Source organism: Dendrobates tinctorius, unplaced genomic scaffold (genome assembly GCF_039654945.1).
Source record: "Dendrobates tinctorius isolate UK_male_01 unplaced genomic scaffold, ASM3965494v1 ptg000093l, whole genome shotgun sequence".
In the NCBI taxonomy this organism is placed as follows: domain Eukaryota; kingdom Metazoa; phylum Chordata; class Amphibia; order Anura; family Dendrobatidae; genus Dendrobates; species Dendrobates tinctorius.
The window spans coordinates 21,789,076-21,808,264 of record NW_027361761.1 but is presented as its reverse complement, the minus strand read 5'-3'; positions in this window follow the sequence as shown (position 1 = coordinate 21,808,264).

Here is a 19,189-nt window from a genome sequence, read left to right as displayed (position 1 = left end):
TTTTGTCATGCATTGACATTTTTTGTCACATCATTTGGGCATTATTAAATATTTTTCATTTTTCTATTATTTTTCACCTTTTTTTTTAATTATTTTTATTTTCCTTTTCTCTTTACCACTTTATTGAATTCTTTGGGGGTTTCTATACAAATATACAACTATTACCTGTTTATTATTGAGCCTGTTTTTACATGGTTATTTATTAAGCTCTATGCTATAGCATATCACATTATTATACCATGTATACAATTGTTATGCCTTTCTTTTTAATTGTCTAATGAGTACACCCATATTTTAATAAAGGGTATTTTAATTATTTTTGCGTGGTGTTGCATATATTTTATTTACATCCATTTGTCACCTTGCCGTTTTTTTCCCCCATATTCAGTGTGCATAGTCACTTTTCCCGGATGGTCTGCCATCCACTGTTTCAGAGGGGTGGTTCCAATTTGTATTTCATTATACTTTATTATATTGCTTTATTAATTATTAAATTTATCCAGGTTATCACCCTCACTGTTTTAATTCATATCTTCTGTGTTTTGCACAGGCTGTGTGTACACTCTGTTATGGATTTCAAGACCAGGGAGCTATCCTGGCAGGGCCAAGTGATCAATGTATTTGGCAATTTAGGTGCAACAACCGTATCCAATATGGATGGTTTGACATTTGACTCTCTATTTAGATCTATTAAAAAGTTGCTTTTTAAGCGTACTAGAATTTGGTGGACAAAAGCATTTCTGCAAAATTACATACAGAAACAATCGATACCAAGAGGTTTGAGGGTACGGGTGACTCCGACCTTTGTAGTCACAGATGATGAATTTGTGGCCTCTTGGGAGAATACATGTAATGAAACCTCATGGAAATTGATGGAGCTCTTGGTTGGGTTAAATACCAAACTAATTACCAACGTGGATAAGGAATTGGATGACTTGTTTGTCAAAGCAAAGTCTACCCTGTCCTCAGAACAGTTTGGTACACTTAATGATGATCTTGATAAAGATCTAGAGACATTGGTGAAGGATATACAGCGGAAACATACCAATAAATTGACCAGGGATCAGATGGATCTATCCTTAGGTAAAATCTACCATTGGAAAAGACAAATGAGTGATAAACCGAACAGAGAACGCTCCGTCTCCGTTGTTTCTCATCCATCAATTAGCGATATTTCTGTAGCCTCCTCTTCTGCCTCTGTTGCATCTATTGTCACCCCCAAGAGGAAAAGAAATTTACGTTTTCTCCCTAACAAGAGAAACCATTCTCCGGATTTGAACTCTAATCGTTTGAAGGTAATTAATTTGAGCACTTATACTTTCTCACCTTTGGAGATTGATATACTATGTAGAGGGCTTATATTTTGCCCTACAGCAAACTTTGACTGCTTTACTGCAGTTAAAGATTTACATCTCTTTGCTAGGAGATTGTTATTTAAGCGTATATTTCATAATCCAGATAATTTCAAACTTTTTTCAACAGAGGCGGAACAGAAGGCAATAGTTGATCTTGAACAATTAGCAAGAGAACATAACATTAATGAAGGTGAGGTTCCAGGTGTTATTAAAAAATCATCTATTAAATTCCCTCCATTATCTTCATGTCCAAATATAGATACTTTTGTCAAAATTGTGAGTAGTGAATTCCAAAAAATTCCCTCACACAGTCATGTGGATAATTTGAATAAAGCGGAGAGAACCTGTCTGAGGAGATTGTCAGGTATCCAAGATATAGTGTTTAAACCAGCGGATAAGGGTGGGAATGTGGTGGTTTGGCCTAAGGACATGTATGAAACCGAGGCATTTCGCCAGTTAAACAATTCGGATTGTTACAAGAGGCTGACGTTCAATCCTCTTTTAAAATTTCAGTCTGAATTAAAAGTATTACTGAATGACGCTAAAGAAGATAACATTATTACCAACGATCTTTTTTTGGCCTTACAGGTTCATGAACCCACCATTCCCACCCTTTATCTGCTGCCTAAAATACACAAGAACAAAGAGACACCACCTGGTAGGCCCATCATATCAGGGAGGGGTAATTTTCTAGAAAATGTAAACAAGTATATAGATTACATTTTACAACCATTTGTCACTGCCCTCCCGTCTTATACCAGGGATACCAATGATTTTCTCAAGAAAATTGACGATTTACACATTGATGAAAATTCTTCTCTTGTCATATGTGATGTGGAATCTTTATACACCAGCATCAGGCACACCGATGGGATAGCAGCTGTATCTTATTTTTTACAGCATTCTTCGTTTTCACGAGCCTTTATTATATTCTTTATTAATTTATTAGAATTTGCTTTGTCACACAATTTTTTTACCTTCAAGGAGTCCTTTTTCCTACAGACCCAGGGAACGGCTATGGGTGCCTCCTTTGCCCCATCATATGCCAACCTGTTCCTGGGTCTGTGGGAAAGGGACTTATTTTTATCCGGCCAAGTTGAACAGATGGAGCGTGTTCCTTTTTGGACACGCTACATTGACGACATATTTTTTATTTGGCAGGATCCCATCGGTATGTTGCCTGATTTCATTGATGTATTGAATTCCAATAACATCAATGTGCATCTCACATATCACAGTGATTTTAAAACCATTGAATTTCTTGATGTTCTAGTCATGAGGGATTCTGACAATCATCTTTAGATGGATTTATTTAGAAAACATAACTCTGTTAATGCCGTTCTCCATGCTTCATCTTCTCACCCCCGTACGCTTATCAATTCAATACCCATTGGGCAATTTTTACGTTTAAGACGTATTTGCTCTACAGACACCGATTTCTTTAAACAGGCCGATCTTCTAAAGGAAAGATTTCTTGAACGTGGCTATAGCAGGCGATCATTGAAGAGAGCCTTTAATAGGGCCAAACATACGTCACGTCATAATGCACTTTACACGAACACGAATAGATCCGAATCTAAGGAAGTGGTAAGATTTATCACCACGTTTAATGGTCACAATGAACAAATGAGATTTTTTTTGAAAAAATTTTGGCCCATTTTAAAAAATGACCCGATTATCTCTAAATACATTGGTGACTGTCCTAACATCGCTTTTCGTAGATCACCCAACCTTGGTGACTGGTTAGTGAAAAGTCACTACATTTCCGAACCAGTCAGCAATTTTATGTCTCAATACACACGACCCGCAGGATGCACACCTTGCGGCTCTTGTGTTGCGTGCTGTAACATTGCCAGAGCCCGCACTTTTGCGAGCTCTGATGGATCGTGTATCTTCAATATCAAACAATCCATCACCTGTTTATCGACTGCTGTGATCTATTATGCCACGTGCCCATGTTCCCTCATCTATGTTGGCCTCACCACCCGCCAGCTCAAGGTGAGGGTTCGTGAGCACGTTTTGGGCATAAAGGCAGCGAGAGAGGTTGAGGATATTGCTTCCCTTAAAACCTTGCCAAAACACTTTAAAATCCATCACAATTGTGATCCTACTTTATTAAAAGTGTCTGGCATTGATATGATTCGTAAAGGGATTAGGGGAGGCAATGTCAGCAAACGTCTTGCACAGTTAGAAACCCAGTGGATCTGGACACTGAATACTGTGTCTCCACTGGGTTTGAATGAGAGTTTGTCTTTTATTCCGTTTTTATAAAATACCTTTGTACTCTCTTTTTAATTTTTTTTGTGTTTATTCTAGATTCTTTGGTCGGCACTCTGTATCTTTATGACCGCCTATATCTGAGAAAGAAGAAACAGTGACAATAGATTTTTTCGTTTGTATATATTATGATATTGAATATGGATGGTGATATATATATATTTTTTTAGTAGTGTGTAAATATATATATATATACTATTATGCAGAATATGCAATTCCCCTTTTTCTGTACCTCACACATTTATCACCTAATTACAATGGTGCACCTTGTGTTTTAATAATGTCTTGATATATACTATTATGCGAAATGTGCACCTCCCTCCTTTTTGCACTATATATATTTTGTAACAGTGATATATCTTGAGCCTTGTAATATGGATGGAGATATATATAACTTTTATTATTTTCAGTATTATTTTTTCACATATCGTTTTCTTTCTTCATTATTACTTTGTAAATTGTTGTCACATATTGTGTCACTTTCTCTTTTTTCCACATGTCATATGTGAATTGCTCATCGTTTATATACAGTATTGCGTTTTTCATTCATTATTATTATCATCATTTTTACTTTTCACCATGTCCTCCTTTTTATACTATTGGATTCTATATTTCCATATATGTATTGTGGCGATATGCTGGACAGGCGGTCCTCTTGTAGCTGTTGCTGCACTTACACTTCCTTTCTTTTGTTCTTGGACAGGCACCTGTGCGCGTGCGCCGCCTCGGCGCCGGGGGTTCACATGGCGACGGCGTCTCTTCATGCCCTGACACGCCGGGTTCACCCAGCGGTGTTTTGTCATGTGACGCCGTGCGCGATGTGTCTTCCGGGTCGCGGCGGCGGCGCATGCGCCATTCTGTTACCTGCCCGATATTGAACTCATTATAAAAGGTAGTGCCGGCCATTAGTATCTCCACCCCCTGACGAAGGAAACTTATTCCGAAACGCACGTCGGGGCGCGTTACAGGCACCAATTACGGCTCACCAGGTAGTTGTTCCATTCCCTGATCCTCACTTTGTGGTTTCCATGCATCCAGTGTGGTCTCTGTTGGACACATTTCGGCATTTTTTATCCATTGTGCACTTGTTTTTTCACATATTTTTGTCATGCATTGACATTTTTTGTCACATCATTTGGGCATTATTAAATATTTTTCATTTTTCTATTATTTTTCACCTTTTTTTTAATTATTTTTATTTTCCTTTTCTCTTTACCACTTTATTGAATTCTTTGGGGGTTTCTATACAAATATACAACTATTACCTGTTTATTATTGAGCCTGTTTTTACATGGTTATTTATTAAGCTCTATGCTATAGCATATCACATTATTATACCATGTATACAGTTGTGATGCCTTTCTTTTTAATTGTCTAATGTGTACACCAATATTTTAATAAAGGGTATTTTAATTATTTTTGCGTGGTGTTGCATATATTTTATTTACATCCATTTGTCACCTTACCGGTTTTTTCCCCCATATTCAGTGTGCATAGTCACTTTTCCCGGATGGTCTGCCATCCACTGTTTCAGAGGGGTGGTTCCAATTTGTATTTCATTATACTTTATTATATTGCTTTATTAATTATTAAATTTATCCAGGTTATCACCCTCACTGTTTTAATTAATATCAAATGTCTGTAGAAATCTTCTTTCTTCGGATCTTCTTGACGGCAATTTTTAAATGGGTCTCGGTTGCAGGTAAGCACAGGGAGTATTATGCCCTCATCACTTTGAGGTGACTTCACTACTTTCCTTGGTTAGCAAAAGAACAGACTCTAAAGAGCAATCTGTCCCTGCCCTTCATGACATTAACCCCTCGGTGCAGGTGTCCAATGACTGAGCATAAGAGTCCTTCCATCTTCTATTGCTGCAGCTGTTCAGGGCCTCACTTTATATGCCATTTGCATCAGCTGGCAGTCATGAGGATTCACCCGGGTGATGGTTCAGCATCATCTGGGCTCAGTCTCAGCACTCAATTGGACATCTTCAGTCTACACACAAGACACAACCTGCACTGTGGGAAAGTGAAATTCACGATCATACTTGAAAGTTCCAAAGTCTTGGCAGAGCTAACTCAGTCCAAAGCAACAGTCCAAAATAACTCAGTCCATGATATATTCACAGTCCAAGATAGAATAACTTGTTCAATATAACTCAGTCCTGGTGGCTTGTTTTCCACCCCTTGATCAAATGAATCAAACAAAATTACTGTAGGTTTGTTGGTCCAAATTAATTGTGCCCAGAATGACCTTTGAAATTTTCTACTGTAGCAGATATTTCTACTCTAGATAATGACTACTACATAAAATATATCATATACGTATGGACTTATACACTGAAATAAATCATATCAAAATATCAGATACCAGTTATCAAACACATCAAATTCATGTCAATCACATTAGCATGATAACGATGATCATAATTACCAGTACAATCATGTTCATGGAGATCACAAATTAATGTTACTACTAATCAGAATCAGTACAATTACATGTTAAGGAAAACAGAAACCAAACCATTTTGCTATTAACCCAATTCTAGCAAATTATTATTTTTACATAATAGTATACACATTACATCAACACACACTCTGGCTTCACCTAATGCATTCATTCAGTAAGCAGGTGCCATTTGCATCAGATTCTCATTTACATATAGACAAACACACACTTTGGGTAACCACACATTTGCATTGCATGACTCAGGTGTAGGTGAACAAAGCTATATCGAGAACATAAGACTGACATTAACAAACTAGCATTCATTGAAATCATTTAACATATATGTTCTTCAAAACCCAATTTGCACGGGAGCTCCCAAAAAAATAAAAAATGTTAAAACGCAAAAATAAGTCATAAAATATCATCTTATATTAGGTAGATGGACTCCTTTTTCACTACTGCAAAAATGAACTATTTTACTGTGCACTGTATTTAAATGGCCAAGGTTTCTTCTTTTATTCCTGCAAACAAAAGGTTAATTACACCCCCCAGCCCCCAATCCAACATGTAGTGGACTAAAATGAGAAAAAAAAAATTCCTTTAAAAACCAAGAATGCTAAACACAGTACAAATAAAATTCAAAAAATGAGCTCATAAAAAATAAAAATATACCAAATAAAAAGTAAAAATAAAAATACCACGTAGATACACAAAGCACATACAGTGACAAAGACAACACTTAGTACAAATAAGTCATCTATTTATCTTGTCAACCCCCCAGTATATTATCAGTCATCTAACTTTAGGTCAGTCTTAAATTCATTGTCTGTACTGTCACTCCCTCTTTTCCTTGAATGTTTCTCTCACATGGCTCCCACATACAGAATCCTCTTATATCTGCTGTGGTCTTTTGCCTTTTAAAACATCAAGGTCTATTACAAACCCTCAGGTGAGGAATGCACATTTATGCATCACCAAGACCAAACCCAATTCATCATATATCAGCCAGCGCATACTTCATAGTATGCTCACAGGAGTATTTCTCTAAGAAACTCTAGAACGAAAACAAACATCATTAGACATAAAAAAAATGGCAAAACTATTCAAACAACAATTTTCAGGGATATTCCACAACTTTTATCTAAAATCTGCATTTAAAATTAGTCCATGAGGGAATCTTGGCAGGGAGTGTAGTATGCCATGGTATTGGAAGAGTGCAAGGGGCGGTTACAGTGGGGGCTTTGCATGCCTCCATCAGGTGTCCCACCTCTATCTTTCCAACCCCCTATCTCATTTGTCGCCACCCTCTTGGGTCTGGCGAGTTGCAATTTACCTTTTCTCCTCAGATCTTGCCATCTCCTCAACAGGTCACTTGTAGAGATCCCATCTATCTCCTGGAATAGAACTCCACTAGCTATCAGGTCACAAAACAACTCCTTCCTGCTCTTTCTGATTTGGGTATCATCCTCTTTTCTCCTTTCTTGATCTACTCTCTCTACTGTACTATTTTTTGATACTTTTGCTCTCTCTAGAGCAGATAGCTGGGAGATTAAATTGCATGCTGTGTAGACATTAGTGGAATTTCCCATAAGTGCACTGAACATAGTGAACAATGGGGCTTTGTATGACGCTGGGGCACCTTCTATGAACTTATTCTTCATCAATACTGTCAATATTGCAGCATCTGGTCCCTTCCAATCCTCAACAACAGCAAAATGATCATTCAGATCTGGCAAAGGATTGCGAGTTATGCCACCTATACCTGCGATTTCTCTCAATCTCTGAACTCCATCTGCAAGAGTCTCCCATCGTGTCTGTGGTATTAATTCCATGGGAGAGTCATACACTTGTGCCACAGAATCTCTCACCAAATGCAGCAAAGAGAAAGTCTCTGTAGTGTCCCTTGCACGTCTCATTTTTAGACGCACCATAGGATCAATACAAATACTACAAAGTCCTACTGCCTCAAGACGGTTCAATATTATTGTATCGGCTCCCTGATCCCATAATCTGAGAATCCATGCTTACAAAGGTTCTCCTGCTTGCCGCCTGTACCTGGTAGCTAATTCTGTTATTTCTCCTGCTGTATAATTCCTAGTTTCCTTGGTCATTGAAGCTTCTGCTCCTGTAGCTGCGTTTCCTGCATCCATCCTATCTCCACTACGCTGTGTGACTTCTCTCCTAGTTTTAGTAGTTTGGTCTGGCTTGCTTTTCTTCCTCATCTGTCTCACAGCCATCCCATTCTATCAAATCTGACCATTTCTCACGTGCAATCATGGTTCTAGTCTGTGCAGTACAAATATCGGACACTGGCCGCTGTCTCCTCCTGCGCCTATTCTTATTCACATTTTTCATTACATAAGCTTCAAAATTCCTTTGCATGCTGTTTCATTTGGTTTCTCAAGGCTGATTGCAAGCTAATCCTTTGCTCTAAAACTGTATGCAGCTCTAAACGCAAATTGTCTATCTCCTCCTGTAATCTTTGAGACACTTGCACAAAGATCCATCCAACGGCTGCTGCAGCTTTCTCATACCTTGAGAGATCAAATTTGCCAGCCACATCCTGGGGATTTGATAAGTGCTGTCCCTCCATATACTTGTTACATACCTGTGCCATTGGGGTCCACTTTCCTGGTAATACCCATTCTGGCAAAGATCTGACACTACTCTCAACTGCTTTCCAACTCTTAACAAACTTATTCAATTTTGCAAACATTTTTATTCAAAACAATCCCACTTCTGACACCAATTTGTATTGTAAGGGTTCCAATGGATTGTAATGAATAAGAAAATGCTCACACAAGAATTGAATTTACTAAATTGATTTACTATATAAAGTGATAAGATCAAATAATAAACAATATAAAACTATAAATACATATGCATTAATCAGAAACAAGCATTATTCATACGTTACATTATTCAGATAGACGTCGACCACTCATCCTCCAGGAGACAAAAGCGCGAGTACATGTGTCCTGGTGCTTTTAATGTCCATCTAAAAGGTGTGTCCAGCCCCACCATGTGGGGAATGATGTCACAAGTCTATTGTCCATTGGCTATAAACACATCCCCTCAATACCTGTTTTAACCAGTATATAATACAGGAAGCTAGACGAGGGGGCCTCATGTGTGCCACATGGCAGAAATACAGCAAGCTGGAGGAGGGGCTTCGGAGCACATGTGGGGGAATTATATATAGATATATGGCCCCACTAGCCCTTCAAACAGTATAGTGGCCCCACACATAGTGCTAAAAAGAGTATAATGGACCCCATATAGCCATGCACACAGCATAAAAGACCCCACATAGCCTTGCAATTAGTGAAATGGACCCCACAGAGCCCTGCAAACAGTAAAATTGACCCTCACATAGCCCTGCAAACAGTACTATGGTCCCCACATAGCCCTACAAACAGTATAATGACCCTCACATAGCCCTGCAAATGATATAATGGCCCCACACATAGCCCTTCCAACAGTATAATGGCCCTCACATAGTCCTCCAAATATTACAATGGCCCCCACATAGTATAATGGGCCCCACACTGGGGGCCCCACACTGCCCTTCAAATAGTATAATGGTTCACACATAGCCTTCTATGAAGTGTAATGCTGCCCCATTGCCCTCCATTTATTATAATGCACCCTCATGTAATGTACTGTGAGATATGATTTTGCTGGGACATTTTAGAAATCTCCCATTGCTACTCTACTGTTGACATTGTAGACTGTCAGCTCCTGCAATCCCCCCTTCCCCTCCTCAACAGCTCTGTGTCCGCATTGGTAATAGGACACTTCCTCTGCAAGCATTTGGCTCCTCTCCACAGAAAGGAATGTTGATTAGTTAAGGGAACGAGTTTCTTTTTTTGAGCCATGCGTAGCAAGCATATGAATGAGAGATATTAAAACAAGTCATATCGCAAAAACCATATTTGACAGAGATATAAAACTCACATCTCTGCATAGGCAATGAAACCAACTTTCTAACCCCTAATTTTCACGGTTCTAGCCCCTCCAGACACTGAGATATGATTTACTCCCAAATGGTGTGTCATAACTACTGTATGTTTGATCTTGTTTTATTGTACTCGATAAATGGGGAAAAATGATACCATATACGTGTTTATACAAGTTACCCCCGGCAAGATATAGTTATTATAAGTTTTACAGTGAGATTGCAACTTGGAGAAAGGGGGGCTGACCCTCTCCAGACTGCCCCTTTCGTGATGTAACCGACCCTAGGCTATAAGATATCCCTCCCTTAAAATTCTATAGTTAAGCTGGAGTTTTCATGCTGAAAGGACCTACCAGATGTCTGGGGACGTATGGCTGCTGCTGCCCATTGCCCGACCACATGGTTTGCCTAAAGAACCTTGAGCAACTGTAAGTGTAATTTCTGTTTTCATCCCTGTTATTTTATATTTGCAATGTACATATCCAATGTCTCAACTTTTTAACAACTTTTATCTATGTAATCACTGCCCCCCTTTGGGGAATAAATCATAAAACTATTAGCCTGCCTCCATGCTCTAAGAAACGAACTTAAGCACCTTTAGATAATCACTACTAATTTGGGGGTTTGCTACGTACCCTCTTAATTAACTCATTAATTAAGTAAAGCGTAGCTTGTGGTGGCGAAATGTGATTTGGGCCCCAGGTACAGCTGGCTGTGGCGGAAAGGAATCTGATAAGCTAATTGGGTGGCTGTGGCCAGAGCATTGATAATTCCCTCACTGCAGCCAGAGACACGAAAGGTGGGTGGTAACAATTGCCCTGATTGTTTAGACCAGCCATAATGTTGTGTGTAACAGTACAGACACAGAGGGCTAATGGATGCATAAAGCATGTGGGAACATGATGCGGGGAACCTGGTTATGGTAAAACTTTTGACTGTGCCACCCAGGGATAGATTAGGTCAATGTGTTGAGGCGGAAGGCCAGTCTGAATAAATGCGTTTTCAGGGCACGCTTAAACTTGTGGGGATTGGGGACTAATCGTATTGACCTGGGAAGCGCATTCCAAAGAATTGGTGTGTGACGCCTCTGGCTAATACGTCCAAGAGTGGACCCTCTGGATCGCGGATCCGGAGCCCCTGGGCCGAGCGCACCTGGTGAAGACCGACCCCTGTACAGGGATCGTTAGGGACAGGACCGCAGGGGGCGGAACCGCGACAGCCGGAGCCAGCAGGGACGACTCGGAGGACAGGCAGACAGAGCAGGAATAGCGGGGTGGAAAGGCGGAAGGTAATGGCTAGGAGACTACAGGAAAGGTTCAGCGGGGACCACGGGGAGGAGACAGACAGACGGAAATGGACCAGGAACAGGGCAGACAATGGGAACGGCAAGGATAGGCAGGGTACACTGGAAAAGGTATGGCCGATGGGTGCTGCAAGTCACAAACAATCATCAGGCGCCCTCAGAATAGAGCGGACGCCTGATATATGCGGAGACCGGAAGTGCGCCCTACAGACCCTCCCCTAGCGACGCCCCCTACCAACAGAAGAGGCCGGGGGAACGCGCGTGCGCGGCCTAAGGCCGGCGCGGTTACCCGTAGCAGAGCGGTGAGCAGCGCGGAAGAGCGCGCGGACAGGGGGACGCAGGTGAGAGGAAGCTGCGGCGGGCACCGCCGCCGAAGGGGCATCGGCGGGCACGGCCGCCGATGTCACAGTACCCCCTCCCATATGTCCTCTCCTTCTGAGGTTGGTCAGAAATCTTTTCATGATAAGGGGGGCATCGACATTCTCTCGGGGCTCCCAGGACCTCTCCTCTGGGCCAAAACCCTTCCAGTCGATAAGAAAAAGAGTCTTACCCTTGACCCTTTTCATAGCCAGAATGTCCTTTACTTCAAAGACATTGTTAGAACAAATTGGCGAGGGAGGGGACATGGAGGTTGGTTGGAACCGATTCAAGACCACAGGTTTAAGGAGCGAGATATGGAAGGCGTTAGGGACCCGGAGTGATGCCGGCAACCTCAATTTGTAGGCTACTTTGTTAATGCGCCCAAGTACTTCAAAAGGCCCGATGTACCGAGGACTTAATTTGTAAGCAGGGACTTTCAGGCGGATATGTTTGGTAGAAAGCCAGACTTTGTCCCCGGGATGGTACGGGGGTAGATCCCTTCGTCTTTTGTCCGCGTGTTTCTTAATTCGGATGTTGGCTAGCTCGAGCGCCTCTCTGGTCTCCTTCCAAATTTGCGAAAACTCCTTGGCGAGAGTGTCTGCTGCAGGAACTCCAGACGATGCGGAAAAGGGCAATGGAACCCCAGGATTTAGCCCAGTTACCACAAAGAACGGTGTCTTGGACGTTGATTCGCTGGAATGATTATTATGAGCGAATTCCGCCCAAGGTAGAAGAGAGACCCAATTATCCTGATGGGCGTTAGAAAAGTGGCGTAAGTAGGTGGTCAGAATTTGGTTAATCCGTTCCACTTGGCCGTTGGTTTGAGGATGATACGCTGAGGAGAAGTCGAGAGACGTGCCCAGGAGCCGACAGAGGGCCCTCCAGAATCGGGAAGTAAACTGGACCCCTCGATCGGTCACGATTCGCAGAGGAAGACCATGTAGCCTGAACACGTGGTGGATAAAGATCTCGGCCAACTTTGGAGCAGATGGCAGTCCGACCAAGGGAATAAAGTGGGCCATCTTGGAAAAGCGGTCTGCGACGACTAAGATGGTAGTACATCCAGCAGAGCGAGGCAGATCAGTCACGAAATCCATGGCGATTTGCTGCCAAGGGGCCTCTGGCACAGGCAACGGATGAAGGAGACCGGAGGGCAGAGTCCTTGGAATCTTGTTCTGAGCACAAGTCCTGCAGGAGGCTACAAAGTCCTTTGCATCCTGGTGGAGAGAGGGCCACCAGTAATACCGGGAAAGAAGCAAAAGAGTCTTCTTAATCCCAACGTGCCCAGCAACCTTGGAAGAATGTCCCCAGCGCAGTACTTCCAGACGTTTGTTTGAAGGGACGAAGGTCTTGCCAGGCGGAAGGGTAGAGAATCTCACGGGGGCCACGGAGATAACTTTAGCCGGCTCGATAATATATGATGGATCCTCCTCCTTCTCCGATGGCTGCAAAGACCTGGAAAGCGCATCAGCTTTGATGTTCTTACTGCCGGGCCGGAAGTGGAGCTTAAACTCAAAACGGGAAAAATACAGAGCCCACCTGGCTTGTCTGGAGTTGAGTCTCTGGGCAGATTGCAGGTAGGCCAGGTTCTTGTGGTCCGTGAAGATAGTAAAGGGATGCACTGCCCCCTCGAGCAGATATCGCCATTCCTCCAGCGCCATCTTAATGGCCAATAATTCCCGGTCCCCAATGGAGTAGTTGCACTCCGCCGGAGAAAAGGATTTGGAGAAGAACCCGCAGGGGACTAGACGTCCAGATGGAGCCTGTTGGGAGAGAACCGCCCCAGCTCCAGTGGAGGAGGCATCAACTTCCAGGATGAAGGGCCTACTAGCCACTGGACGGTGTAAGATCGGAGCAGAGGCAAACGAGCGTTTCAGGGCAAGAAAGGCGTCCTCGGCTTCGGAAGACCAGACGTTAGACTTCGTCCCCTTACGGGTCAGGACCGTGATGGGCTTGGTGACTGTAGAGAAGTGGGGTACAAACTGTCGGTAATAGTTAGCGAAGCCGAGGAAACGCTGGATGGCCTTTATGCCAACTGGACGAGGCCACTGGAGTACCGCGGACAGCTTCTCCGGATCCATCTTAAGACCGGAATCCGTGATGATATACCCCAAGAAGGGTAACGCTGTTTGCTCGAAGAGGCACTTCTCGATCTTGGCGTAAAGACGATTTTCTCGAAGGCGCTGCAGGACCATGCGTACACTTCTCCGATGGGAGGAGAGGTCGGTCGAGAAAACGAGGATATCATCCAAATACACCACCACGCAGGAATAGAGTAGGTCTCGGAACACCTCATTTACGAATTCCTGAAACACCGCTGGAGCATTGCAGAGACCGAACGGCATGACCAAGTATTCATAATGGCCGTCCCGGGTATTGAAGGCCGTCTTCCACTCGTCCCCCGCTCGGATTCGGATTAAGTTGTAAGCTCCCCGCAGATCCAACTTCGTGAAGATTCTGGCCCCCCTCAGCCGGTCGAAGAGTTCAGGAATCAGCGGGAGCGGGTACCGGTTTTTAACAGTGATGTTGTTCAGGCCCCGGTAATCAATACAGGGTCGCAGGGACCCATCTTTCTTCCGGACGAAGAAGAAACCTGCGCCCGCAGGGGACGAGGACTTCCGGATGAACCCCTTGGCCAGATTCTCCTGTATATATTCCGACATAGCCGAGGTCTCTGCTGGGGACAAAGGATAAGTTCTCCCTCTGGGAGGAGTGGCTCCGGGAACTAGGTCGATAGGGCAGTCATAGGAGCGATGAGGGGGTAAGGAGTCCGCCTCCTTTTTGCTGAACACATCGGCAAACGTGTGATAGGGTGCGGGTAGGCCCGGAAGGTCGGCAGGCTTCGAGCATGGACGGGGACGAGTGAGAGCCCGTAGGCAGTGCTCCTGGCAGGAGTGCCCCCAACGGAGAACTTCCCCAGAGCGCCAGTCAATCACCGGCTCGTGCCGTCTGAGCCAGGGTAGCCCTAGAAGAACAGCATGGGCTAGTTGTGGCAGGACATAAAAGGCTATCTTTTCGAGGTGGAGAGCTCCGATTTGGAGGTCTACTTCGACGGTAACCATGGTGATGAGTCCGGGTAAAGGTTTACCATCAACGGAGGAAATAGCGCGAGGGTTCTTCAATACCAACACCGGAATCTGGAGTTTGTCAACCTCCTCCTGGCGGATGAAATTACCAGCAGAACCCGAGTCCACATACGCCTCCACAGATCCACGCTCCCGACCTGTAATTAGCAAAGCTGAAAGGGTAAGGGGAAGAGAGGAATTTTGATCACCTAGGGGGTCCTCTCTTACCTGACCTAGGTGGAGGCATTTCCCGACCTCTCTGGCTTCTCCGGACAAGAACGCACAAAATGGTTGGCACCTCCACAGTACAGGCAGAGACCCTTGGTCATCCTCTCCCTGCGGCGTTGCTCGGACAGTCTGACACGATCAATCTGCATAGGCTCAGGAGCGGTACTAACAGGAGATACAGGGAAACGGGGGACAGGAGCCTGATACAGCCTAAAGGACCTTCTCTCTCCGACTGCCTCTCGAGCGCGCTCCTGAAAGCGTAGATCAATGCGAGTGGCCAGCGAAATAAGGTCCTCCAGGGTGGTGGGGGTGTCTCGCCCGGCAAGCTCATCCTTGATCTTACTGGAGAGGCCTCTCCAAAAGGCTCCCACGAGAGCCTCATTGTTCCACCCCAACTCAGAAGAGAGGGTCCGGAAGCGGATGGCGTATTGCCCCACTGTGAGGGAACCCTGGCGGAGGTTAAAAAGGGCCTCTGTGGAGGATGCTAAGCGACCCGGTTCATCGAATACCTTGCGAAAGGTTTCCAAGAAGGTCTGTATACTTAACACTACGGGGTCATCTCTCTCCCACAAGGGGTTCACCCAGGACAGGGCCTCACCCTCGAGATGGGACACAACGAACGCCACCTTGGCGCGGTCAGTGGGGTACTGAAGGGGGGCAAGCTCAAAATGTAGCCTGCATTGATTTAGAAAACCCCGGCATAACTTGGGATCTCCGCTGTACCTGGGGGGTTTACCCAGACGGGGAGCCGGAGTAGAGACTACGTCCGGGGAGGAAGTTGCAGCGGCAGCAGAGGATTGCAGAGCAAGCAATCGATCATCCACGGATGCCATGTAACCTAAGATGTGGGATTGAGCGTCGCGCTGCTGCGCGAGCTCCTGCTGGAGGCTGACTAAGAGGGGAGCGTGCCCGGGGTCAGAGGTCTGCAGGGCGGACAACCGGGTGTCCATAGACTTCATAAAGGACATTATCCGGGTCTGATTTTCACGAAGAAAAAGCAATTCCTTTTGTGTGGCGGCTGCGGCACCGGCGGGATCCATGGCCTGATGATACTGTGACGCCTCTGGCTAATACGTCCAAGAGTGGACCCTCTGGATCGCGGATCCGGAGCCCCTGGGCCGAGCGCACCTGGTGAAGACCGACCCCTGTACAGGGATCGTTAGGGACAGGACCGCAGGGGGCGGAACCGCGACAGCCGGAGCCAGCAGGGACGACTCGGAGGACAGGCAGACAGAGCAGGAATAGCGGGGTGGAAAGGCGGAAGGTAATGGCTAGGAGACTACAGGAAAGGTTCAGCGGGGACCACGGGGAGGAGACAGACAGACGGAAATGGACCAGGAACAGGGCAGACAATGGGAACGGCAAGGATAGGCAGGGTACACTGGAAAAGGTATGGCCGATGGGTGCTGCAAGTCACAAACAATCATCAGGCGCCCTCAGAATAGAGCGGACGCCTGATATATGCGGAGACCGGAAGTGCGCCCTACAGACCCTCCCCTAGCGACGCCCCCTACCAACAGAAGAGGCCGGGGGAACGCGCGTGCGCGGCCTAAGGCCGGCGCGGTTACCCGTAGCAGAGCGGTGAGCAGCGCGGAAGAGCGCGCGGACAGGGGGACGCAGGTGAGAGGAAGCTGCGGCGGGCACCGCCGCCGAAGGGGCATCGGCGGGCACGGCCGCCGATGTCACATGGTGTAGCACGTGTAAAGTCTTGGAGACGGGAGTGGGAGGTTCTGATTGTTGAGGATGCTAACCTCAGGTCATCAGCAGAACGGAGAGCACGGGTAGGGTGGTATACTGAAACAAGGGAGGAGATGTAGGGTGGTGCTGAGCCATGGAGAGCTTTGTGGGTGAGGGTAATAAGTTTGTACTGGATTCTGCAGTGGATGGGTAGCCAGTGTAATGACTGGCACAAGGTAGAGGCATCGGTGTAACGATTGGCGAGGAATATGATACTGACAGCAGCATTCAAGATAGATTGGAGAGGGGAGAGTTTGGTAAGAGGGAGACCGATTAAATGAGTACATTGTGGTCTGAATGCACCTCCATATAGTATAATGCATCACCATTGCCATCCATGTACTATAAAGCATCACCAGTGACCTAGATATAGTATAATACACTCCCCATAGTCCTCCATATAGTATAATGTGTCCCCATTGTACTTCATATAGTAAAATGCACCTCCATATAGTATAATGTGCCACACAATGTACTTATTGATAAAAAAATTATAATAAATACTCACCTCCTCTCGGTTCTCCGCTGCTTTGGTCTCCTCAGCGTGTGGTCTGAAGTGCCGCAAATCTCAGCGCAGCGGGCACCATGTAGTGAAGTCATCGCATCCGCTGCACTGAGACATCAGATATTAGAAGCCGAGGGAGATTGATGGGGGAGGGAGCAGATAGCTTCCCTCCTCCATCATTGCTTTCAATTGTGTCAGCATTCAAGGTGCCAATATAGTTGAAAGTGCGATGCAGGGGAGGGAGAGCTCAGTTCTGGCACTAGCACTGGGACCCCCCGACTCACAAGCCCCATAGCGTGTGTGTTTTCTGCCACCATTGGCGGTACGCCACTGATTATATGAGACTAGAAATAGGCCCGATGATATCGCATCGGGAGTGCGGTGTTCCCCATGCAGGCGCAGTAACAGTCGCATCGTTACCGCCCACGTGCGGGTAGAGCGAGCAGTTATGGCTGTTACTGCGCATGCGCGGGAATAGCGGTGACGTAAATGTCACTTGCGCAGTCGCAGTTCGTGACCTTGCGGCCACAAGCTGCGCCTGCGCAAGTGACTACCGCGGTGCCTTATGGCTGGATGATTTCCTCACAACATATGGCATTTGGGGTTATATTTAATCTAGCAATAGAGTATGTATAACTGGTAGAAAAAGGGTGAACATGATGGAACTATGTCTGTTTTCAACTTATGTAACGATATCTGAAAATTTGGAGCCTTTGATGAAACCAAAGCTTCAGGAGGTAAATGTGTGGAAAAAAATATACAAAGCTCCACACAGGGAACCGGCTGGTTACATCTCATACTTTCATAAAGAACCTCAAAGGGGAGATAAATCTATTAATGAAAGATCTTATGATAACAGAATATTCAACACTTTATGGACGTGCGTGGGAGAGGCGACCACACTGTGAACTCGGCTCTATTCTCCTGCAGACATTCTTATACTGTCTAGGTGACCACAAATCACAGAAGTCGGTAAAGGTCCAGAAGACAGGCGGATAGGAGAGTCACTGTGGTCATGACCCTGCTAAATCTGTGACAGGCTTCCGCCTACAATGTGGGATTTATACTAATGGTGTACAATAGAAAGGAATTCTCCCATGTGACAGGATTGGCACACAGTGCACTGACACTCGGATCAAACTCTGGCATAGAATCATCAGAGGATATTTCTATAATCGGCCCCAATTCTCTCACATTAAAGATTTGATGGCCGCGTGACCCCAGCCCCATACCTATTTTCAGCAAAGAAGCCTACACCTACTATGTAAGCAGGTTGTGGGATACAGTGATGGACAGGAGGCAGAGCAAGGGTTAACAAGTTTAATAACAGGGGAATAAGCCACACAAGGAGGTAATGGGTTAAACAGGGGATTAAACAGTTCAAGTGTCAAAGGATATTGTGAGTTGAAGAACAAAGGATCAGATAACAGCAGTTCCTGTGAAGCACTTGTGTCAGGAGTTCCTCAAACTGTAACTCCTGTTGGGATCTCAATAGCGCTGGCAACGGCTGGTCTCTGGTACCTTCCACTGATCCTAGTCCATATACTGCAGTTGCTGGCAAGGGTACAGGCCACAGTCCTGTACGAGCCCAATGTGGCTCTGCAAATATACACTGGTGAAGCCAGGGCACAAGTGTCTGGGCAACTATTCCCTGGCAACGTCAAGGTGCAAGTGTCAGTCCCGTTCCTGGTCACCCTTATGTGACCAGGAACGTTGTACTCACGGACATGGACCGTACGGCGCCTTGTTCTCTGGTAGTCACCGGGCTCACACTGTATGTCTTTGTCTCTCTGTAGTCACCGGCACACTGCATCTCTATCTGTAGTCACTGGGCACACTCTTCTCCCTCTCTGGTCTCCGCTGCTGGTGGCGGGAGATGTTGGACACTGGCCTGGGTGCTGCTGATGCTCCACTGCCTGGCTGCTGCTGGAAATACGGCTTCCCGCCGTGAAT